The sequence below is a fragment of the Cervus elaphus genome, chromosome 11, assembly GCF_910594005.1.
Source record: "Cervus elaphus chromosome 11, mCerEla1.1, whole genome shotgun sequence".
Taxonomy (NCBI): Eukaryota; Metazoa; Chordata; class Mammalia; order Artiodactyla; family Cervidae; genus Cervus; species Cervus elaphus.
This window is the reverse complement of record NC_057825.1, coordinates 56,949,601-56,958,653: the sequence shown is the minus strand read 5'-3', so window position 1 is coordinate 56,958,653 and position 9,053 is coordinate 56,949,601. Positions and strand designations below refer to the sequence as shown.

General features: G+C 40.7%; 1 non-coding gene across 1 annotated transcript; it reads right to left on the bottom strand.

The window, feature by feature from the left end:
• Nucleotides 1-279: 279 nt before the first annotated feature.
• On the bottom strand, nucleotides 280-351 carry TRNAW-CCA. The gene has a single exon. It is a non-coding gene; the product is annotated as a tRNA-Trp (tRNA).
• Nucleotides 352-9,053: the final 8,702 nt, after the last annotated feature.

Below are 9,053 nucleotides of genomic sequence, written 5' to 3'. Positions count from 1 at the left end.
AGCGACTAACCTTTCCTTTCTTTCTTTGTCATAGACTGCATTCCATCTTGGAATACAAACATACATCCCACATCTTTTTTATCCTTTCATCTCTTGATGGACACTTAGGTTGCCTCCATATCTTGGCATGCATTAGTGAAAGTGAAGTGAAAGTGAAGTCGCTCAGTCGTGTCCGACTCTTCGTGACCCTGTGGACTGTAGCCTACCGGGCTCCTCTGTCCACGGGACTCTCCAGGCAAGAGTACTGGAGTGAGTTACCATTTCCTTCTCCAGGGGATCTTCCCCACCCAGGGATCGAACCCGGGTCTCCTACGTTGGAGGCAGACGCTTTAACCTCTGAGCCACCAGGGAAGCCCAAACAAATGCTATCTTTGGGGATATACAATATATTTGTTTACTGTTGCTGCTGTAACAGATTATCATAAACCTTACTGGATTAAAACAGTACAAATTTGTTATTTTGTAGTTCTGGAGGTCAGAAGTGCACATGAGTTGGTGGGGCTGCCTTCATTTCTGGAGGATCCAGGAGAGAATCTGTTTCCTGGACTTTTCCACCTTCTAGAGGTTGCTGTGTTCCTTAAGTCTGGCTTCCCTGGTGGCTCAGAGTAGTCTGGCTTCCCTCTTGGCTTAGGCAGTAAAGAATTTGCCTGCAGTGCAGGAGACCGGGTTCAATCCCTGGGTTGAGAAGAGCCCCTGCAGAAGGGAATGGCGACCCACTCCAATATTCTTGCCTGGAGAATCCCATGGACAGAGGAGCCTGGTGAGCTACAGTCCATGGGGTGGCAAAGAGTTGGACACAACCAAAAGACTAATGCTTCCACTTTCACTAAGTCATGGCTCTCTTTACCTTGACCTCTGCTTCCACTGGCGCGTCTTCTCCTCTGCCTTTGATGTGGATGTTGTGTGAGCCGTTATTGCTCATCACAACGGGAAATGTGACTGGGACAAAGGCTGAAGTTTCTGTCCCTTTCTTGGTAGGGAATGCAGTACTGCATCTCTGCCCTTGATGGTGACTGCCATGTGTGGGGGCAGGGCAGTAACCCAACATGACCAAGCTGACCCTGCAGCTTGCTGGCCACAGGATGGAAAAAGAACAGAAGGAACGTCTTCATGGAGTGGACATGAGTGTTCCTCCTCCTTGGGCTGTCCAGGGCTTGAGGGAGAAGACTGTGTCAATTTACATACTCATATTTACATATTTAAATTATATTAGATACAATTTAATATGTACATATTTACAATTATATTAAATATAACTGTCTTAGAAAAATTTTCTCAGAGGCAAATCTACAGGAATAAAAAAAATGAGTAAGAAATAATCCTTTCCTTGAAATATAGCCCTGTGAGGCAAGTAAACACATAACAGGAAATGACAACCAAGGGGAATGGTGTAATAAATCTAACAGGGTGAAGTGTTATTGTGCCTATGTGATTCTATAAACAATGAATAATTTGTTGTGGGTTTTGTTTTTTTTTTTTACATTTATTAAGCACCTACTGTGTGCCAAGCCTGTGTGCTGATTCTGGGGCTGCTTTTCTAAAGTAGGTGGGCATAGACCTCTTAATCTTCTCTCAAAGAGAGTACAGTTCAGTTCAGAAGCTCAGTCGTGTCTGACTCTTTGAGACCTGCAGCACACCAGGCCTCCCTGTTCATCACCAACTCCCAGAGCTTGCTCAAACTCATGTCCATCAAGTCAGTGATGCTATCCAACCATCTCATCCTCTGTCGTCCCCTTCTCCTCCTGTCTTCAATCTTTCCCAGCATCAGGGTCTTTTCTAGTGAGTCAGTTCTTGGCATCAGGTGGCCAGAGTATTGGAGTTTCAGCTTCAGCATCAGTCCGTCCAATGAGTATTCAGTACTGGTTTCCTTTAGGATTGACTGGTTTTGCACTGGTTTGTTCTTTGCTCAGAATGGCAGCCCATCAGTGGAGAAGAGGAGGAAAGGCTTTGCTTCTGAGGTGATGACTAAGGGTACAAAGATGGCACAAGAATCAGTCTGCTAGTTATCAAAGAAATGCAGATTAAAATAAGAATGGAACACTATTTTACATCAATCAGATTGGTCAAGTACTAAAAGGCCTGATAAAACTATGCATAGCTGAGGATGTAAGAACATGGAAATTCACACAGGCTGATGGTGGGAACAGATATTGAAAATATTAACTACACAGCCCAGCAATTCCTCATCTAGGTTTGAGACCTAGGACAACAGTTCTCAAAGTTTTCTCCCCGATACCCTTTCAGGGATCTATGAGATCAAAGCTATTCTCATAATAAAGTTAAAATATTATTTTACTCTTTCACTCTCATTCAACAGATTGAATGCACAGATAGGAAGAATCCAGCCTCTTTTTATTAAGCCACACATTAGAGACATGCAAAGTAGAAAACAATTTTATCTTCTATTTTTTTTTTGTTTTTGAAAAGAAAATGTTTGTTCATCTCATATATGTTATTTTTTAAAATTAAAATAATTTTACTTTATAAAATTCCTAAATAAATATTTAGTAATGTAGTGCTAGTTGCTCAGTCGTGTCCAAATCTTTGTGACCCAATGGACTGTAGCCCGCCAGGCTCCTCTGCCCATGGAATTCTCCAGGCAAGAATACTGGAGTGGGTAACCATTCCTTTCTACAGGGAATCTTTCTAACCCAAGGATCAAACCCAGGTCTCCTGCTTTGCAGGCAGATTGTTTACTATCTGAGCCACCAAGAAAACATTTTCAATTTAGTTTCTAATATGGTAAAGAGTGGTATAATACACATAAGCAAAAATTCTTTGGATTCTCAATGAATTTTAAGAGTGAAAAGAGCCCCCAAACTAAAAGATTTGAGAATTAGTGTCCTAGAGAATTTTTCACACGGAAGACATAGAAAAGGATGTTTATTTTAGCACTGTGGGTTTTTGTTTTTGTTTTTTGGATGAAGCTGTGCAGCTTGTGGGAACTCAGTTGCTCGACCAGGGATTGAACTCAGGCCCCTTGCAGTGCAAGCACTGAGTCTTAACCACTGGACTGCCAGGGAATTCCCAGGACTATTTTTGATAATAAGAAATAGGAAACAACCTGAATGACTGTGTGGGACTTGCATAACTACGTTATGGTATATTTATAAAACAGCACACCATCAACAGTTAAACTGAATGAATCAGATGAATGTGAATCAACACTAAAACTTCAAAATCAATGTTGAATGAACAAAAATGAAGTATTAAAGGAATATATTTAGCATTATTCCATTTATATATGATAGAAAGAGATGCAAGTCCATTCTATTTACTGTTTTGGATACATACAGGTATATAAATTATAAAATATAAATGGCTATCATATAATAATCCTGACAATGCCAAGTGCTGGTGAAGCTGTGGAGCAACTGGAATTCTTTTTCTTTTAATATATTTATTTATCTTTGACTGCTCTGGGTCTTTTTTGCTGCAAGTGGGCTTTCTTTAGTTGCAGAGAATGGCAGCTATTCTTTGTTGCAGTGCGGGGGCTTCTCTTGTGGAGCACTGACTCTAGGCATGCAGGCTTAAGCAGCTGTTGAAGGCTCTAGAGCTCAGGCTCAGTAGTTGTGACTTAGTTGCCCTGCAGCAAGTGACATCTTCCCATATCAGGGATCGAACTCGTTTCCCTTACATTGGCAGATGAATTCTTAACCACCTGACCATCAGGGAAGTCTGAAACTGGAGCTCTTACACACTGCTAGAGGGATGGACAAATGGTCCAGCTTCTCTGAAAAACTGTTCAGCATTCTCTTATATAAATGTGAACATACACCTATCATATGAACTAGCCACTTCACTCCTTAGTATTTATCCAAGAGACATGAATGTACTGATGCTCACACAAAGACCTGTACACAAATGTTTATAGCATCATTTTTCATAATGGCTGCAAATTAGAAACAACCCCAAACTCCTTTAGGAGGTGAATCAATAAGCAAACTGTAATATTAATCTATCCACGCATTGGAATATTACACAGCAATAAAAGGGGGCAAATTATTAACACATTCAACAACTTAGATAAACCTTAAAAGCATAATGCAAAGTGATGCAAATCGGTCCCAAAATGTCATGTACTACTTGATTCTAGTTATGTGATATTTTTGAAAAGACAATATTATTGTCATGAAAAACAGATTCGTGGTTGTCAGGGGGTGAGGTGTCAGGACAGTTGTGTAGTAATGCAAAGAGATAACAGGAGATAGTTTTTGGAAATGATGAAACTATTCTATATTCTGATGAATCTGTATGTGTGCTAAAATTAATAGAACTGTACACAAAAAGAAGCGAATTTTAATACTATCTTTTACATTAAAATTTTATTTTTAAATGAGACTTTAGTTTTAGAATAGTTTTAAGTTTACAGAAAAATTATAACCATAGTACAGAGCTTGCATATAACCCACACCCAGTTTTTCCCATTGTTAACATCTTACATTAGTGTGGTAACTTGGTCACAATTAACAAACCAATTATTTATATATTATCAACTAAAGTCCCTTCTTTATTCATATTTCCTTACTTTTTTTTTTAAAACCTATGTCCTTTACTATTCCAGGATCCTATCCAGAATACAATACTGTATCTTGTTATTATGTCTCCTTAGCCCCTCTCTTCCACCTGTAACAGTTTCTCATTTTCCTTATTTTTGATGACCTTGATAAGTGGCTCAGAAGGTAAAGAATCTGCATGCAATGCAGGAGACCTGGGTTTGATCCCTGGGTTGGGAAGATTCCTTGGGAAAAGGAATGGCTATCCACTCTAGTATTCCTGCCTGGAGAATTCCATGGACAGAGGAGCCTGGTGGGCTACAGTCCATGGGATCACAAACAGTCAGTCACAATTGAGTGACTAACACTTTCATTTTTCACTTTCACTGACAAGATTGAAAGGTCAGCTATTTTGTAGAATGTCCTTCCACTGGGGTTTAGTGTCTTTCTCATAATGAGGCTGGGATTTAGGACTTGGGGGAGGAAGGCGGCAGAAGTGCCTTTCTCAGTGCATCGTATTGAGGGTAGACTTCCCTGTAGCTCAAACAGGGAATCTGCCTGCCATGCAGGAGGCCAAGGTTTGATTCCTGGGTTGGGAAGTTCCTCTGGAGAAGGGAATGGCAATCCACTGCAGTATTCTTGCCTGAAGAATTCCTGGCAAGAAGGACTGTCGATGTCCTTCATCACTGTTGATTGACTTTGATCACCTGGCAGAGGTCGTGTTTGTCAGGCTTCTCCACTGTGAAGGTACCCCTTTTTCTCCCCATTGGCACTCGGGAGGAAGGAAGCACATGTAGTGCATACTTAAAGAGTGTTCCATCATGCTCCACTGGCTTTTCTTTCTTTTGGCTGCACTGTGTCTTCACACGGGCTTTCTTTAGATGTGGCTCAAGGCATGTTGGATCTTAGCTCCCTAACCAAGGGTCAAACCAGAATCCCCTGCCTTGGAAGGTGGATTCTTAACTACTGGACCACCAGGGAAGTCCCCATTCTCTGCTGTCTTGAGGGATGAACATCTAGTTTGGAGTTCTTCTGTGCAGGACATTTATCTATCCTCCCCTTCCATTTATTTACTTAGTCATTTATTTATATTAAGATGAATTGATGGAGATTTATACTGTGGTTATAAGTCAGTAACATAATTATTTTTTCTTTTTGTTCCAGCTTGTGCCACCGGGAACTCTTTCAGTTGGTGCCTGTGTCCCTTTAACAAACCCCCATTGCTGCACGTAATGATGTTTGGCACTTCTTTCCTTTCTGGAACTATAGATGCTCCACACTCATCTTGTGTATTTCCTGCCCCTGCCCTAGATTTAGCCAGTTCTCTAAGGTAGTCCCTTCTATTGGGCAATGGTTTTATTTTTTATTTTTTTGAAAGTCTCTCTTTTATTTAAAATTTTTATTTATTTACTTTTTGACTGTCCTGGGTCTTCGTTGCTGTGTGCAGGCTTTTCGCTAGTTGCGGCAAACCACTCTTGGTTGTGATGTGCGAACTTCTCGTTGTAGCTTCTTTCATTGTGGCCCTAAAGCGTGGATATCAGTAGTTGTGGTGCACAGGCTGTTGCTCTGCAGCATGGGGGAATCTTCCCAGACCAGGGATTGAACTCATGCTCCCTGCATTGGCAGACAGATTTCTATCCAGTGTGTTTCCAAGGAAGTCCTACTGGATAATGGCTTTAGAAAGCAAGATCTGGGCACTGGATGTGCTTATTATACTACTGGTGTGTTTTTACCTCTGGGCTCTCTCAGCTGACAGAATGAGGAAATGGATGTATTTATACTAATTTATATAGGCGTGTGTGTGTGCTCAGTCACTTCAGTCGTGTCGGAATCTTGGCGACCCTAAGGACTGTGGTCCATCAGGCTCCTCTGTCCATGGGATTCTCCAGGCAAGAATCCTGGAGTGCGTTGCCATGCCTTCCTCCAGAGGATTTTTCCCAGCCCAGGGATCGACCCCACATCTCTTGTGTCTCCTGTATTTAAGGCAGATCCATTACCACTGAGCCACCGGGGAAGCTCTATATAGGTACACGTATCTATGAATATTTCTGTTTGTGTCCATCTCTATTACACTAAACATGAGTTTATACTAATGTCTCCAACTCTAGTTCAGAACTGTATGGATCATTCTGGCCTTCCTCCTTTGCTTGTCTGTAACCCCCTACCGGTGAGAAACCCAGCTCCCAACATTTACTATCCATTTACTTAATTGTTTAATTTCCCATGTGTATACTGTATAATGGTTTTAGACTTGTCCATATCCCATCAAGAAATAATTTTGCCAACTAGAATACAGTGCTTATGTAAGTTTCCCTTTGCCTTTAGTCTTGTAGCCTCCCTTCATCTTCAAAGTCACTTTGTTGTTCAGTCACTCAGTTGTATCTGACTCTTTGTAACCCCATGGACTGCAGCATGCCAGGGTTTCCTGACCTTCACTATCTCCTGGAGTTTGCTCAGACTCATGTCCAATGCGTCAATGATGCCATCCAACCATCTCATCCTCTGTCACCCCCTGCTTCTGCCCTCAAAGTCACTTAGGTCAGCATTTTTCCCCTTGCTCCAGTCAATGAGGCTATTTAATGTTTTATATATTCAAACACTTCATACATTCATTCTTCTGTCATAGTCTGCATTCCATCTTGGAATATACACATACATCCCACATCATTTTTAATCTATTCATCTCTTGATGGACACTTAGGTTGCTTCCATATCTTGGCAATCAAAAATAGTGCTGCTATGAACACTGGAGTGTATGTAACTTTTGAAATTAGTGCCTTTGTTTTTTTCAGATATATGCCCAGGAGTGGAATTTCTGGGTCATTTGGTTGTTCTATTTTCAGTTTTTTGAGAAAACTCCATACTGCTTTTGTAGATATGTATTTTCAATTCTTTTGTATATATACCTAGGAGTGAAATTACTGGTCATAACTATGTTTAACTTTTTGAACAATTGCCAAAATGTTTTCCAAAGTGGTTGCATCATTTTGAAATTCCCATCAGGAGGTAATGAGAGTAGCTGCTTCTCTGCATCCTGACTAGAAATTGATATTTTCAGATTTATTGATTTTAGACATTCTAATTGGTGTGTCATGGTATCTTATTGTTGATTTAATTTGAATGTCCTTAATGGCAAATGATATTCAATATATTTTTCTTTCTTTTTATTTTAGCTTGCTCTCGGTCTTCATTTACACTGCAGTGGCTTCTCGTTGGGGTGGCTTCTCTTGTTATGGACACAGGCTCTAGGCACGTGAGCTTCAGTGGTTGTTAGCATGCAGGCTTAGTTGCTCCATGGCAAGTAGAATCTTCCTGGACCAGGGATCGAACCTGTGTCCCCTGCATTGGCAGGCAGATTCTCATCGACTGTACCACCAGGGAAGTCCTCAATATCTTTTTGTATGTTTATTTTCCATTTGTATATCTTCTTCAAATAAGTGTTTGTTCAGATCTCTTGCTTGTTTTAAACTGGAGTGTTATTTTCTTATTGTTAAGTTTTAAGGGTTTTGTATATTTTTTATGTAAGTCTTTTATCAGGTAGCTGATTACAAACTACTATAAGATAATTTTTAAAATAAGAATAAAGAGAACATTAACAGTAACGAGAAAGAAGGAAGCAGGGGCATGGTTTCTGGAGCTGGTAATCTTGACTTCTGCTTCTGGCTTTTCTTCTTGTTAGCAGTGTATCTTCCTGGGGACTCAGTTTCTCTCTCTGAAAAATAAAGATTAAAAAATATCTATCTTTGAGAGTGACTGTAGGGACTAATATGGTGAATTGTAAAAATTACTGGTGCTTGTGAAATATTCAATGCTAATTGTGAAACATTCAATGCTAATTTAAGTCAATTTACCTTACCCACAATTACCAGGTCAGCAAGAGGGGGAAACCAGAAAGCTAGAAGTTTCTGCTTTCAAAACCTGCGCTTTTCCCACACTCTCCCCGCTAGAGGGCAGCATTAGAAGTCGAGCAGCCCTGGGTGCCAATTTTACCTCTGCTGCCTGCCAGTTGTGTGACACTAGAAAGGTGACTTTACCTCTCTGAGCTTCAGTTTCCTCATCTGTAGAGTGAGGGTTAGATGAGCCAGTGTATTGTAAAAAGAATCTAGCGCTGTCTTTGGGACATAGTAGCTGGTATATATTTCACTTACATGTATTTTTAAAACATGCAACATAGCATACTGGGAAGACAATGAACAAAACAGGAGTCCTGGACTCTCGTACCTCATCTTGCTGTGTGACCTTGGGCAAGTCTTGACCTCTCAGGACCTCAGTCTGCATCTACATTAAAGCATTAGAACCATGGAGGTGGGGGAAAAGATATTTTAAAATATCAATAAAAATTATGAAATATACATGGCTGCTGCTTAGTCACTCAGTCGTGTCCAACTCTTTGTAACCCCATGGTCTGTAGCCTGCCAGGCTTCTCTGTCTATGGGACTGTCCAAGCAAGAATATTGTACTGAGTAGCCTTTTCCTTCTCCAGGGGATCTTTCTGACCCAGGGGTTGAACCCAGGTCTCCTGCATTGGAGGCAAATTCTTTACCATCTGAGCCACCA